Source organism: Balaenoptera borealis (genome assembly GCF_965194805.1).
Source record: "Balaenoptera borealis genome assembly, chromosome: 7".
Taxonomy (NCBI): Eukaryota; Metazoa; Chordata; class Mammalia; order Artiodactyla; family Balaenopteridae; genus Balaenoptera; species Balaenoptera borealis.
This window is the reverse complement of record NC_138864.1, coordinates 13,107,859-13,122,968: the sequence shown is the minus strand read 5'-3', so window position 1 is coordinate 13,122,968 and position 15,110 is coordinate 13,107,859. Positions and strand designations below refer to the sequence as shown.

The following is a 15,110-nucleotide window of genomic DNA, read 5'->3' as shown; positions in this document are numbered from 1 at the left end:
GTGACTCTCCCCCAAACCCAGGCTCTGCACATGGCCTTCCCCGCGGGTCAGTGACCAGGGGCTGCAGAGGAGCTGGACCCCGTTACGGGCCAGAAAGTTTTCCAGGGTTAGCATCTTGAGAAAATGGGGTGTAAGGTTAATGTAGAAACATTTGCTGCTTAGTTGACTTCAATATTGGGGTACCAAGTAAAAGCAAAAACTTCTTCATGGTACAGCCCGTTCACGGTCCGGTCTGGCCGGCGCGGGCTGAGTTTTGCTCTACCTAATACCAGCTGAGTGATTTCAGTGACGTTACATTTGGCAGCTGGATTTAGGACACAGTTCAAGAGGCTCCTTAGTCTTTGTAATTTTTAAAATGTGGCTTTAATTACAAGCTAGAGTAATTGATAAAGAAACTCAACATTTTAAGGAGACAAATAACCATGTGAGATAAGCTATCATTAAAATATAAAATGGATTTCAATGAAATGTATCTTTTTCAAATACAGGCTTTATAATCGAAGTGTCTTACCTGTTATTTTCGTTTTAATAAATGTGTGTGCACTTTTATGCGCAAGTTTAAAACAGACCTTTATAAATCCTCTGATCTTCTGCTCTTCAGAGCCAGCTGTGTCCTTCAGTTGATGATTACTCATCACAAGGTGTCCCATTTTAAAAAGGTATTTGAAATGAAGTGTAGCCAGGTGGTCTTGGGGGGATTGTGCAGTGCTTCTTCTCTCACTTTCTTTATTCATTGTTTTGTTAGGTTATTAATACACATGTGTAATTTAAGTGCAGTATCAGTTGCAGTTACCTACAAAGATGGTTTAAGTCTGGAAAACAGCCCAAGAAAGTGATTCAGCCTGCAAGCATTAGACCACAGAGGGATGCTGCCCACCAAAAAGGGGGAAAGCTGAGTTTAGTGTTTCTACCAAAGCTGGTAGATGCCTTCACAAGAAATGTAGTCAGTTGCATCCTTTCCTGTCACAGATAGGCAGGTGGACCAGGGCCCTTACAGGAGAAGGCCTGTCACCAGTGCTCTTGGCTGCCAGCATTCTGTAGATTAGCTGGCTCAGTCCTAGCAGAGGACCAATCCTAGCCACACGGTATCTTCCACAATCAGTCCAAATGGTGCCTGCTAAGGAGAGTTATTCCCTTCAAGTGGGTACTAGCCTATCTGATGGGGAAGGATGAGAATGAATTTTTCCCAGAACTTTCAACCAGCTCTGGAAGAAACATTTGAATATTCAGCATATTGAGAGAGACAGAGAAGTGGTAAGACATTCCTGAGCTTTTGGAATAGAACCAGTAAATCTCAAGAATTTTATAGTGGGGGCAATGGAAAGAGTCAGGCATAGAGAAGATTAATACATTTCATTGTCTCTGTTAGAGGAGATAACCAGTTATTACACAGTTGCCTAAGCCAGGAGGTTTGTGTTTTCTGTGTACTCTGCCACTGCCGTATCTCATTTTCCTACAGGCAGGCTAGACAGAGAGCTCTGGGGCATAGATTTCTATCCAGGCCACGACTTAGCACACTTTACGTCTTGCTCTCAGCCAATCACAAGCCAGTAGAACCTTCCTGCTCTGCTCCCCCACTCAATGTGAGGTCACCTCCAACTCAGTCAATTTGACGCTTAAGTTGTTCTCATTATCGTAAATTAACTAGAGCTATCGATTTTAAAACTTATACACAAATTCAAGCTGAAGCAGCGAGTAATGACTTAATAGTTTTATGAAAGTACCATTTGGACATTTAAATTCTCTTTCCAAGTTAGCTTCCTCAAAAAGTGCAGATTTAAGCCTTTAAAAATGTGGATTGATAGGCTTTTCAGGTCTTCAGATGCTTGTCTTGGTGTTCTGTCAAGCAGTTATTCAGGCTTGTTCTAACGTGGCCTATTTCCTCAGGACAGAACTCATCGAGCTGCCAGAGAACCAATAGACCAGAGTGGATTTCATATAAAGTGCACAGGTACAGCCCTGTCCTTTCTCAGGCTACCTTGGCACATACGATGAGGGTGACTGGAGCCAGTAATGTCCCGTGGAAGGCGCTGGGTGATGGGGTGTGGGAGGAGTTGATGAGCAGATGGGGAGGTCTGGGGTATGGACGTGTGGACAGAGAAGTCCACTAGCTGCCAGAGGCCTGGGACCTGGGGAGTAGGAATAACCATGGAGGTCACTCTCCTGCCTGAACGTCCCAGAGTGACTGGTACCTTTCAGGCCACCATTCCTGCTTGGAGGTTTGGAGAATGAGGCTTCCTCCTTACAGAGCAGACCCAAGTTCCATGCATTTTGATACTCTTCTGTTAGGATGTAATTCCTTTCCGTAGGAAGCTTAGGTGTACACTTGAGTTGGATTATGTGCATTTTTCTAAAAACACTTGACTCAGATGCGGATCACAGCCTTTGGGAAGACACAGTTGTGGGAAGTCACCCTTGGCCCTCAACCTTGTTCAGGTCCCGGTTTCTGCTGCTTCTGCTGCTGTCGGGGCATAGGTTGCACCACAGGTAGCCATGATTTCAGCCTGAACAAAGTTAAATAGTTTTACATTGGTCTATTTTATTTGTATTCTTTAAATAAAAAAAACAAAGGTTATAAAGTACCCTAGAAATGTAGGACTTGGTGTAAATGATAATGAGGCATTATTATTAATTTTGTTGGGTGTAATATTTGTAATGTTTTGTCAAGTTCTGATCTGATAGACATATACACTGGGGTATTTATAGGTGAAATAATATGATTTCGGAGATTTGCTTTACTCAGACTAGAAAAAAAAAGAGGGGAGATAGCTGAATGCTTTGGCAGTGGTTATTCATTATTCGTTATTCTGCTTACTTTTGTGAATTTTTGAAGTTTCCATAAGAAAAGTGGGGAGAAAAAAATTCCTCTAGGTTTTGGGTCCCCAGTTATCAGCTCATGTACTTGCCAAATCATCCCTTAGCTAGTGTCTGTGAGGAAGTGGGAGTTTGAGCTAGACCAGCCCTCAGGCAGCCATACCTTCTCTACAGGTATGTGTGCATATGTGTAAGTATTTGTATAGCTGAAATGAAAGTTTAAAGAAACGATTATTACTACAAGCGGTGCACTCTGATTTTTTTATTCAGTTCTTTTTTTTGGTTTTTTTTTTAAACTGCTGGTCATGACCTACTAAATTGCTTTTATAACTATATTGATTCTATAGGTGTCACAGCCATAATATGGGTTAACAAAGTGAATTTAGGCCTCTATACCTTGTTTTCTTTCCTCTCGGATAGTTGTCACAGTGATTCTTTGGTGGCAGTGTTGCACCCTGGAGTGAGGAGGCCGGAAGACCACTGCAGGAGGTATCTGGTGGAGACCAGACGTCAGGCTGTCAGTAGATGAGTCCAGAATAACTGGCAAACATGAGGCTTATTCCTCTTCTGGTTTGGAGAATTACCATTTACATAGTATCATGTATTTATTAATTTTATGCATTAGGAACTGTAAATTCCCTGGTCTTCTTCAGTCAGATTGATAACCCACTGATCATGATAATTTAGGTTCAGAAAGCACATTAGAATCTTCTAGTACTTTTGTATTTCTGCTCTGAGCATCATTTGAAAGGAAGACATTTTTATGACCAATAGTACTGCAATAAGGGGCTGCTCTGGAATGGGAAGGGCTGTCAGCGTTCTGCCCTATGAGGTCAAGGACAAGTGCCTTCTGTACCCAGTAGGTTTGGTCACTGAAGTTACTGTTAGTCTTTTATTTCTTCATTTCTGTCAGCAATAATAACCCACCTGCTCCATCCTCATCACCACTCTGTGGTGTGATGCAGTTAAGTACTGTAGATTTAGCTGATTGGCGTGAAATCATCCTATTTATTTATTTGGGTGCCTATTACATGCTTAGTACAGTGAGAAGGGCTGAGGCCGTCTCATTTTATTTGGAGAGTAAGCTGCTCACACCATGTTAGAGGATGAGACGGGGCCAGTGCCCTCACATCAGGAGAGACAGGTAGGCATCAGCTCATTCCACCCGGGAGACCATGCATGTGATGTACAGAAGCAGGCAAGGTGGGGACTGAGGCCCTGAAGTGCTGGGAGGGCATGGAGCCCAGGGTGTGTGTGTGTGGAGGGTTGGTTTTGGTCCCGGGTGCAGCTGAAGCCATTGGAGGTTGTCATTCATTGCTTTAAGAACTGTTCATTGGCACTGACTGTGCGCCAGGTGCAGATGCTGGGGAGACAGATGAGGTCTGTGGCCACAGAGCTTGAAGCGGAGCTCAGAGGACAGGCGAGGATGGATCTTAGGAAGTGTGATTTGATAAGAGTGAATAAGGAAACCTTTTTGTTATGAAGACATCAAGTACAAGTGTAGAGAAAATCTTCTAATGCAGATTCAAATGCCACAATGTCAGATAACGTCAATGCATGGGCAGGTTGTTTCAGGTACACTTTTTCCTCATCCACCCCTGCTCCCCAGGTGTTATGGGCTGAACTATGCCCCGCGCCCCCAACTCATATGTTGAAGCCCTGACCCCCCCAGCACCTCAGAATGGGTCTTTATTTGGAGATAGGGCGTTTAAAGAGGTGATTAAGGATAAGGAGGTTGGGCTTCTCTGGTGGCGCAGTGGTTAAGAATCCGCCTGCCAATGCAAGGGACACGGGTTCGAGCCCTGGCCCGGGAAGATCCCACATGCCGCAGAGCAACCAAGCCCGTGCGCCACAACTACTGAGTCTGTGCGCCACAACTACTGAGCCCGCATGTCACAACTACTGAAGCCCGCGTGCCTAGAGCCCGTGCTCCGCAACAAGAGAAGCCACTGCAATGAGAAGCCTGTGCACTGCAACAAAGAGTAGCCCCCCGCTCGCTGCAACTAGAGAAAGCCTGCATGCAGCAACGAAGACCCGACACAGCCAAAAATAAATAAATGAATAAATTTATTTTTTAAAAAAAAGGGTAAATGAGGCCACTAGGGTGGGCCCTAATCCCATATGACTGATGTCCAGCCGTGCTGACCCCTTTGTCTTGGACACCCAGCCTCCAGGACTGGGAGAGAATAAATAACTGTTGTTGAAGCTGCCAGGTCTGTGGTGCTTTGTTCAGGCAGACTAAGACAGTGGGTTATTTTGAAGCATACCCTAGACATCATGCTGATGTGACAAGAGTCTAGTGCAGTCGGTCCTCTGCTAGGACTGGTTCGGTGGGACCTGGTCTCGTTTTAGCCTGGAGGTTCTGAGGACCTGGTCTCCACTGTTGCCTTAGACGTGGATGAGCTACTCAGAGTGGCAGGACCACCTGCATGTGCTCTGTGTGGGCCGCAAACCACACACTCACTGTGGTCATGTGACCTAGGGTCTGTAGCAGGGGATTGGGCAGAGCCACATCTGCCCAGCCTCCGTGCCATTGTCCTGCCCGTGTTCTTTGTGGGCACTTTCACTACTCCGTTCGCTCTTTCTTATCCCTCAGTCCAAGGCCAGTGGCCGTTCTTCAAATGTGACGCTCTGTGTCAATGGTTATGCAGTTGTGACAGAGTTTAGATTTGGATTTGTCGATTTAGTAGAAATAAAAAGGACATTTTTTCTTAGCTGTGTGCTGGTGCCAAAAATGTTACAGGTTTTCCTTCGAAGTGTGCCTGAACAGTAGCAGTTTTCTGCTGGATTGCGTTAAGAATTGGGGCATTTAATCACAGGCATTAGATGTGTTCAGTGCCATGAAAAGAAATCCTCTTTAATGAGTGCAGTAGGAAGTTGGAATTTGGGCTTTTGTTCGAGGCTTAGGATGGCGAACTGCAGTGTGTATCTTGTAACCCAGGAGGTGGAAAGAATAGTTGAGTTCTGAAAGTGAGAAAAATGGTCAGTCTGACCCTGTTGCGTTACCTGGTGTGGGAGATGCTGGCTCACCTGTGTTGTTACTTGTGACTCTGAGAAGCAGAAACTTTATTTATTTGAATCTTTATTATTCATTGTATAGCTTAAAATGACATGCAGTTTTTCCCCCAGATCTCTAATATGCTTCCTGTGTGTCGTTACCATTAACTCTACAGTCAGGTGTGGTTTAGAATATTCCATTTTCCCCTTGCCGTTTACACGGTGGGGATACAGTTTTATTAATTTAAGGCCTTGGACAGACCTACATGTCAGGTATGTTATCCTACTTGTCAATGTCAGGAAATGTACTGGGTCTGACTGTGTCTAAGTGTTTTATTACTGCCGGTAGAGGTGTCGCTCTAAATAGCTCTTACATTTTATGTTCTGAAATATGCACAGTAGCTGAAGCAGACCTGCCCATGGTACATCCGATGTCAGCCCTATTTCAGGCTCTGTTCTAAGCCTCCACATAGAACATGTGCATCTTCAGCGCCACTTCTCGGAAGAGGAGTCTACAGCCACAATCTGCTTCCTCTGCCCCCCACGCCCCAAGCATCTTATTATGAAAAGTTTTGAATACACCAAAGTTGGAAGAATTTTATGGCAAATACCCATATACCCACTGCCTAGATTCTACCATTAACGTTTGGTATATTTGTTTTATCTCATGTCTACCCATCTCTTCATCCTTCTACCTATCCATCGACCCATTTTATTTTTCTGATGCATTTCAAAGTAAATTGCAGACATCAGTTCACTTTGATCTAAACACTTCAGCATGTGTATCATTAACTAGAGTTCAGTATTTGTTTACAATTTTCTTTTGCTGTAAAATTTATGGTGAAATGGACACATCTTAAATGTACATTAGCTAAATTTTGACAAAAGCATACACCTGTGTAACCCAAACCCCCCCTGCCAAGAAATAGACCATAACCCTCAATCAGAAAGTTCCCTTCCTACCTCTTAGGAAGTCCCTTTCCCAGGCAACCATTGCTCTGTATTTCCACTATAGATTATTGCTGTTTGGATTAATTTCCAGTATACATTAGTGCTGTCTGAATTAGCTTTATCTGCTCTAGAACTTGATACAAATGGATTCATACAATATACTTGTGTGCAAGAACCTCTTTACTCAGAATAATGTTTTTGAGATTCATCCATAATGTTGTGTGTATCAGTTATCGCTGAGTAGTAGCCTATGGTACGTATATACCACAATTTGTTTATCCGTCACCTGTTGTCGGACATTTGGGTTCTTTTTAGTTTTGTATTATAATGAAAAGCTGCTGTGAACATCTGTGAATGACCCATTGTGTGGACATATGTTATCATTTCTTTTGGACAATAGCTAGTAATGGAATTGCCCAGTTATATAGGAACTATATATTTAACTTTGTAAAACACTGCCAAACTGTTTCCTACTGAATTTTTGTATGCTAATTCTGTCAGTTATTGAGAAGGGGGGTGTTAAAGTCTCCAGTTATTGTTTTAGGTTTGCTTGTTTCTCCCTGTAGTTCAGTTCATTTTGGCTTTGTGTATTTTTTTTTTTAATAAATTTATTTATTTTTAAAATTTATTTTTGGCTGCGTTGGGTCTTTGTTGCTGCGCGCGGGCTTTCTCTAGTTGTGTTGAGTGGGGGCTGCTCTTCGTTCCGGTGCGTGGGCTTCTCACTGCGGTGGCTTCTCTTGTTGCGGAGCACGGGCTCTAGGCTTGCGGGCTTCAGTAGTTGTGGCTCGCGGGCTCTAGAGCGCAGGCTCAGTAGTTGTGGTACGTGGGCTCAGTAGTTGCGGCTTGCGGGCTCTAGAGTGCAGGCTCAGTAGTCGTGGTGCACGGGCTTAGTTGCTCCGCGGCATGTGGGATCTTCCCGGACCTGGTCTCGAACCCGTGTCCCATGCACTGGCAGGCGGATTCTTAACCGCTGTGCCACCAGGGAAGCACCCCAGTACTCTCTGAGTTCTTGCTTACGTTTGCCACAACAAGATGCTCCAGGTTCATCTGATACTTTCTTGTCCAGCCCTGAGCTTGACATTTGTCCAAGGAGCATTGGTTGCCCTCGGTGGAAATGATATTTAGAAACCAAGATCTGGTCAGTAGATGTGCTTATTGCTACTGGGGTGTTATTACTTCTAGATCCTAGAGTTCATAACCCTGATTTGTGAGAAAGTTATTCTGATACAATCTACTCTTCTCTTTTGCAAATAGGAACCTCTTCGGTGTTATTTTTTCTTGACAATATTTTCTGGAGCTCTTTCATTATGGGTATGTAGTTTCTTTATTCTTTTTTAGAGCTGAATGGCATTTTCTCCTGTGGATTAATATAATTCATTTAAACAGTAGCCTGTTTATGGACTTTTAGGTTGTCATTTTGCTCTAACAAAAAATGCAGATATTAGCTTTCTACCAACCTTTCACATGTGCATAAATGTATTTATAGGATTATTTCCTGAAAATGCAATTATCAGGAAAGCATATGTACATTTGTAATTTTATAGATATTGACACATTGTTCCCCATAGTGATTGTTCCAGTTTTTCTTCTTCTTCATTTTTTAAAAAAATATGTTTGTTTATTTGGCTGCTCCAGGTCTTAGTTGTGGCATGCAGGATCTTTAGTTGCGGCATGCGAACTCTTAGTTGTGGCGTGTGGGATGTAGTTCCCTGACCAGGGATTGAACCCAGGCCCCCTGCATTGGGAGTGCGGAGTCTTAGACACCAGACCACTAGGGAAGTTCCTAGTTTTTACTCTTAACAGCAATTTATGATGAGAGTGCTTGTTTTTTAATATCTTTGCCCACATGGCATATTTCCAAGCTGTTGAATATTTGCCACGCTGGTAGATGAAAATGGCATTTGCTAATAATTTTGGATTTTATTTTCCAAAGTGCACTTAAACGTTGGTTTTCTAATTTATTTATTTATTTATTTTTGGCTGCGTTGGGTCTTTGTTGCTGTGCGCGGGCTTTCTCTAGTTGTGGTGAGGGGGGCTTCTCTTCGTTGCAGCGCGCTGGCTTCTCATTGTCGTGGCTTCTCTTGTTGCAGAGCATGGGCTCTAGGCACGCAGGCTTCAGTAGTTGTGGCACACGGGCTTAGTTGCTCTGTGCCATGTGGGATCTTCCCGGACCCTGGCTCGAACCCGTGTGCCCTGCATTGGCAGGTGGATTCTTAACCACTGCGCCACCAGGGAAGTCCTGGTGCTTTCTGTTGGTTTTATTTATTTACTTATCCATTTTCTTTGATTCCCCAGTCCTCACTCCTCTTTCATGCCCCTCCTTCATTGGCAACCATCATTACCTATTTGATGCAGGTCCTTTTGTTTATGTGCCCTTGTAAAATGTTTATTATTTTGATGTGTGTTTTTAAGAATCTTTTCAGTTTGAAATAATTTCAAACTTAAGAAAAATTGCAAAACTGGCCCAGGAACTCCCACTAATTCCTTAGCAGAATTAGCGCTGAGGTGGTGGCCTCTGTGGAGACGGAGTTGCATGTGCACTGCCCGTCCCCTACGCTCAGCAGGTGCTCGGTGTCCGTGTACGCATCTCCTGTGTTGCTTCCATCACATTCTTGACTACGTGCTCACCAGGGATGCGGATAGGTTTCCAAAGGCCGTCCTCTTGGCTGCACCAGTCTCTTCTGGTCGCCCATCACCAGGGGGTCAGGCTCTAGTGGAGATGCTCGTTGGCTTTGCCCATGGCAGCGCTTCCTTTGTGGGTGCTTACGTGGGCTCCATGAAGATCCGACGCGCGGATAGGTTGTCACACCTGTCCTGCAGCAGGGAACCTGGATGTTTGCCCCTTGGTCAGTGTGTCCAGCGCGTTGGACTGTGGGACGCTCACGGTCAGTCATGCAGGCAGCTGCAGCCGTCCATGGGTCATGCACCTCAGAAGTGAGGCAGCCTTCACCATCCGTGCCCTGGGTCCAGGCTGGTGGGCGAGCCTCTACCTGAGTCAGCAGTGTGGGTAAGGTAGTGGACCTTGCTTCCTCTGGGGCCAGACCACGTGCAGCCTCCTGTTTATGGAAGTGCTTGGGTTTTACCTTTAAGTGGAGGTGTTCTTTCTGTTGGGCATTTCTGGGGTGGGTCTCGCCTTATGAGAATGCAGTTGGGAGAGAACTTGTTCGAATTGTGGTCGTGCTGTCATCGTTTTTTCCTTCAGTGAGTGTTCCTCTCCCTCATCCCATTCCCACCTTGGGTGCTCCTGTCCTTATAGGAGACGCGCCTTCTGTATCCCAAGGGGCCATCAGGGATTGGCATCCTCTCTGTCAGTGGCTGAGGGGTCAGAGTGTGACGTGCTGTCTGTGATGCTGTCCAGATGGCCCACAGGTGACCCGGGGAAGCCAGGCCTTGGACTTTGCTCTCCTCATGACCTGCCCCTTTAGACAGAGGTGGGCTGGTGGCACGTAACCCTCGCAGGTGGTTCTCGCTGGGAGCCATCAGTCTGCTACGGCTCCCACAAGAATGAAGTCCCACCATCACTCGGCACGTGCTGGCTGGGCAGCCGATGGAGAGTTCAGGCAGTAAAGGTCTGCTGTTCACTTTGCCAGGTGTAGGCAGACTGACTTGTTTTCTTCCCAGAGGGCACAGCTTTCTGTCAGAAGGCACTAGCGGTGTCTGAGGTGGCACATGGGGAGCCATCAGTGGCAGCAACACATTCAGGCCCGGTTGCCATGCCAGGTGGTACGGGGACAGCGGCCCTGCTGTTCAAGGGCTCCGTGCACCAGCGGCTCCTATTACCCTGACCGGGTGGAACCTCGGGCCCAGACCTGGGTTCAGTAGTGCGTCTTGGCCCCTTTAGGGGCGCCAGCAACTCTTGCCGTGCATTTGGCAAGGCTTGTCATGCAGGGTCGCCTACACCAGCCTCCGGGCCCTCCCATTGGTGCCTCTGTAGCTTCTCTCCCCGTTACACGGGCCGACGAAAACAGCTAGCGCAGCTCAAATGCAGAAACCACGGTCCGTGTTCAAGTCAACAACACAGGAATATGTGGGGCCTGGGGGTCCTCGTCCTCCTCCCCACGTACCCCAGCCCCCCAGTTCCCGCACCCCAGGCAGGGCTCTTGTATCGGTTGCCGTCTCCTCCCGCCCAGTTGCTCTACAGCCCCTCCAGCCAGCTTGGCTTTTCCCTTCGTCCTGTTGGAACACCAGCGTATATTTTTTTTATTTTTTATTTTTTTTTATTTTTTGGCTGCGTTGGGTCTTCGTTGCTGTGTGTAAGCTTTCTCTAGTTGCGGAGCATGGGCTCTAGGTGTGCGGGCTTCAGTAGTTGTGACTCACGGGCTTAGTTGCTCCGCAACATGTGGGATCTTCCCGGACCAGGGCTCGAACCCATGTCCCCTGCATTGGCAGGCAGATTCTTAACCGCTGCGCCACCAGGGAAGCCCCAACACCAGCGTATAATAGAAGATCCTGTTTACGATTACAAGTACATACTTTAGGGTTGAAATGAACAGAAACATCCAAAATCTCTATAAGAAAAACTCGTGAAACACATAAACATGGACTTGAAGAAGTGGAAGGCACCTGTGTTCGAGTGGGATAGTGGCATCATGACTGTGTCTGCTCTCCCTGAATTAATTTTTAACGTGATCCCAATAACAATACCGTCGGGCTTTTTAATGGAACGAGACCACTTGACTTAAAGCTCATTTTTTGTTACGAACAAGCAAGAACAATCTCTGAAGAAGAACAATGAGGGAACAACCCCAGATTGGGTCGTGCTGTCTCGCCCCCCGATTGAAGCTGTGGGGTTGTCCTGGGATAAGCTGCAGGAACAGAGGAGAAAATACTGAAACAGACCGCCCTCCATGGGGAAACTTGAATGCCCAGTAAAATGGTGTTTCATAGCAGTGGGGACATCTGAGTAATGGGTGATATTGGGGTAACTGGACAAACGTGTGGAAAAGGATGAAATCAGATCCCTCCTTCCTAGTGTACACAAGGGTGAACACAGGTGGTTCAGAGATTTAAATAAAAGCAAAAATAATTAAGCCATAGAGGTACTAGGCAAAAACATGGGCGAATTCTTCAATGATCTGGGAGATGAGGAAACTTTTTTTTCTTTTTTTTTTTTGGCCACATCGCGTGGTTTGTGGGATCTTAGTTTCCTGACCCGGGATCAAACCCTGGCCCTCAGCAGTGAGAGCGTGGAGTTTTAATCACTGGACTGCCAGGGAATTCCTGAGGAAACTTTCTTAACTATTATTGAGAATTCAGAGCAAGGAGGGGAAAGACCAGATCTGATGACATAAACATAAGCAAAGTAAAAAGACAACAAATCGAGAAAAAATATTTACAACTTATAAAACAAAAAGTAAATATCTCATATATAATGTGCTTCTAAAAATAGGGAAAACAAAGGCTGAGGACCTGAGAGGAAAAAACAGGTCAAGAGATGGGAACAGACAGTTCACTGAAAAAGAAACTCAAATGGCTTTTAAGTGTGTGAAAAGGCAACTCAGACTCTTGCATAATAAGAGAAATGCAAATTAAGAGCACACTAAGCTGCCTTTTCTCACCTTTCAGGCCAGCAGACATCCCTACTTGGTCAGGCATGAGGAACCGGCCAGCATAGCTCCTGACAGGGCATAAGGGGCTATGCCTGGCTGAACTCTGGTGCCGTGACTGACCCAGCATCCCACTTCCATGAAACCTCCCCCAAGGAAACATTGGCAAAAACACGAGGCAGTTTGTGCACCAGGCTGTTCATTTTGGCCTCATTCCATCCCTGGGGTGCAGGCTCGCTAAACCATGCTGCAGCCTCACAGCGGGCCGGGGTGGGAGGGTGCAGCGGGGTGGGAGGGTGCAGCGTGGAGCCCTATCTTAGATGATTATCTAGAGGGGAGGGGCTGACCTCTCAGCATGGGCCTTGTGAGTTTGGACCATGTAACGATTTACAGGATTACAATTGAATCCAAACATTAAAAAAAAAAAATTACTTAAAAAAATCAAAAGCAAAGTATTAATAAAAATGGGAAAAACAAACAAAAGACATAACCCCACAGAAAAGAGTTATTTCAAGTAATTAAATCATGGAAGTTGGACAGCAGGCTGGCAGTGGGACATGCACTAAGGACAAGAGAAGCAACAAAGAAACTTTAAGCAAATTGTTTTCAGTAAGCATTTTATTAGTAATAATACTGGTATTATTGCCACTGTTACATGTGTTTTAGGATAAAGCGGAACTATAGTTACATTAAGAACATTACACACTGGCTTTCACCATAGAAGGAGTGGGTGGGTGCAGATAATACCAAAGAATGTGATCAATAACCCTGTACTCCTACTTTGGATTGGAAATATCACTGTGAATTCATGATGTTTTTCTCTTAAACACAAATTGCTTATTTCCTCACTCTCTCTGGTGCCAAGTCCCAGGCGCAGTGAACGCCCTCGGTGAGTGGTAGTGGGCCTGAAACAGCACTTTCCTCTAGAAGCAGCAGTGGCCAATTCCAGGTCTGAGGAGCCCTCAGCAGCTGCCAGGGTCCACTTTGAAGAGGCCGCCGCTGGCCGGGGCGGGACAATTGGATCGTCCATAAGATGATGAGTAATGGATTGTTTAGCTCCGGCAATCCCAAGGAAGCAGCATTGCTGAAGAGAAGGGATGATGCATTTAACTTGACTTTTCTGAATGATCTGTACCTCAGGGTGACCACATAGTCGAGGAGGGAAAAGGTCTCTTTATGTAAATGTTTCCACTAATAAATGATGAAGGAATTGTGAAACCAGACTGTTGAAAAATATCATATCCAACTATGAGACAAAGGGGCCAAGCCATAGCCATCAGTGGCAGGTCACTGCCCAATATTATGTGCCCCCTGATGGAAGCATTCTTGAAAAAACATCACACTTGAGTTAAATAAAGCCTCACGATCTAACCACCGGTCTACAAGAAATACAGGGGCTGAGAAGCATCCTCAAAGTTCTGACAGAGATACATCCTGCAGGAGCCAGAAAGTGGGATATTCTACAGGACGACCTGCCCTGGCTATTTAACAAATGCATCAAGAGACTTAAGAATTGTGTCGGCTCAGGGCAGTCTATCGATGGACCTGATTTGCATCTTAATTTGAACAAACTATTAAAACAAAAATGTGAGTCTATTGGTGAAAAATTTGAACACCAGTTGGATAGTTGGATTTAAAAAAATTCCTGTCAAGTTTTAAAGCAAAATAATGCCACTGTGGCTGTTTTTAAATTTTTATTATTATTTTTTAATTTTTTATAAATTTATTTATTTATTTTTGGCTGCATGGGGTCTTTGTTGCTGCATGCGGGCTTTCTCTAGTTGTGGCGAGCGGGGGCTACTTTTTGTTGCGGTGCACGGGCTTCTCATTGCGGTGGCTTCTCGTTGCAGAGCATGGGCTCTAGGCGGTGGGCTTCAGTAGTTGTGGCACGTGGGCTCAGTAGTTGTGGCTCGCAGGCTTCCGTAGTTGTGGCTCGCGGGCTCTAGAGCGCAGGCTCAGTAGTCGTGCTGCACGGGCTTAGTTGCTCCGAGGCATGTGGGATCTTACCGGACCAGACTTCGAACCCGTGTCTCCTGCATTGGCAGGCGGATTCTTAACCACTGCGCCACCAGGGAAGCCCCATGGCTCTTTTTTAAAAGAGGCCTTATTTTGTGGAGAAAAATGTAGCTTTTTGCCACGGCATCTGTATTTCTGAAGGAGACTGTGTCAAGCGTTGAGGTCAAATGGAGACTGTCAGTCTGTACTCTGTCCCGTGTTCAGCATCAGGCCACATACTAGTACGGTTCACATTGGGATCATTGGTGTGTCTGGTTTTTTTGTGTTTTTTTTTTTTTAAACTTTTTGTTTTCTAGAGTTTCTAATAAATTCCTTTTCTTTTTTCTTTCAAAAGTCATATATTTTTATCATCAAGAACTTCTAGGGCTTTAATCATATAATTTTATGTAATGGAATCTCCTGACATTTTCCTTTGGGACTCTCTCCTGTATCGTTTTAATTTGAACCAGTTGCTTTGCTGGCTTGGTGCATGATTGTATCCTGGGATTTCTTTAATTGCAGTCCTGCATGAGTTCCACTGTTTCCTAGACTCCACCTCTTTTTCTGTCTCACACCCTTTTTTCTTTTTTCTTTTTTTTTTTTGCTGGTAGCACATCCTCTAGTATATTTTTCAAAAAGGGTTTAGGGTATAAAAATTCCAAGGCACTGCAAATATGAAAATAACTTTGCCTAAACTTCATGGACAGTTTGGCTTTATATTAACTTCCAGGTTCAAAATCATTTGCCATCAGAACTTTAGAGGGATTACTGTGTTCCCTGCTGGCACGAAACACCTGATGCTGCTCT

The 15,110-nt window shown here is 45.1% G+C and overlaps 1 protein-coding gene across 5 annotated transcripts in view; it reads left to right on the top strand.

Moving 5' to 3' along the window:
* CCM2 (CCM2 scaffold protein) overlaps window positions 1-15,110 on the top strand; it is a 60,261-nt gene that overhangs the window by 791 nt on the left and 44,360 nt on the right. The gene's annotated exons all lie outside the window — the stretch shown is intronic.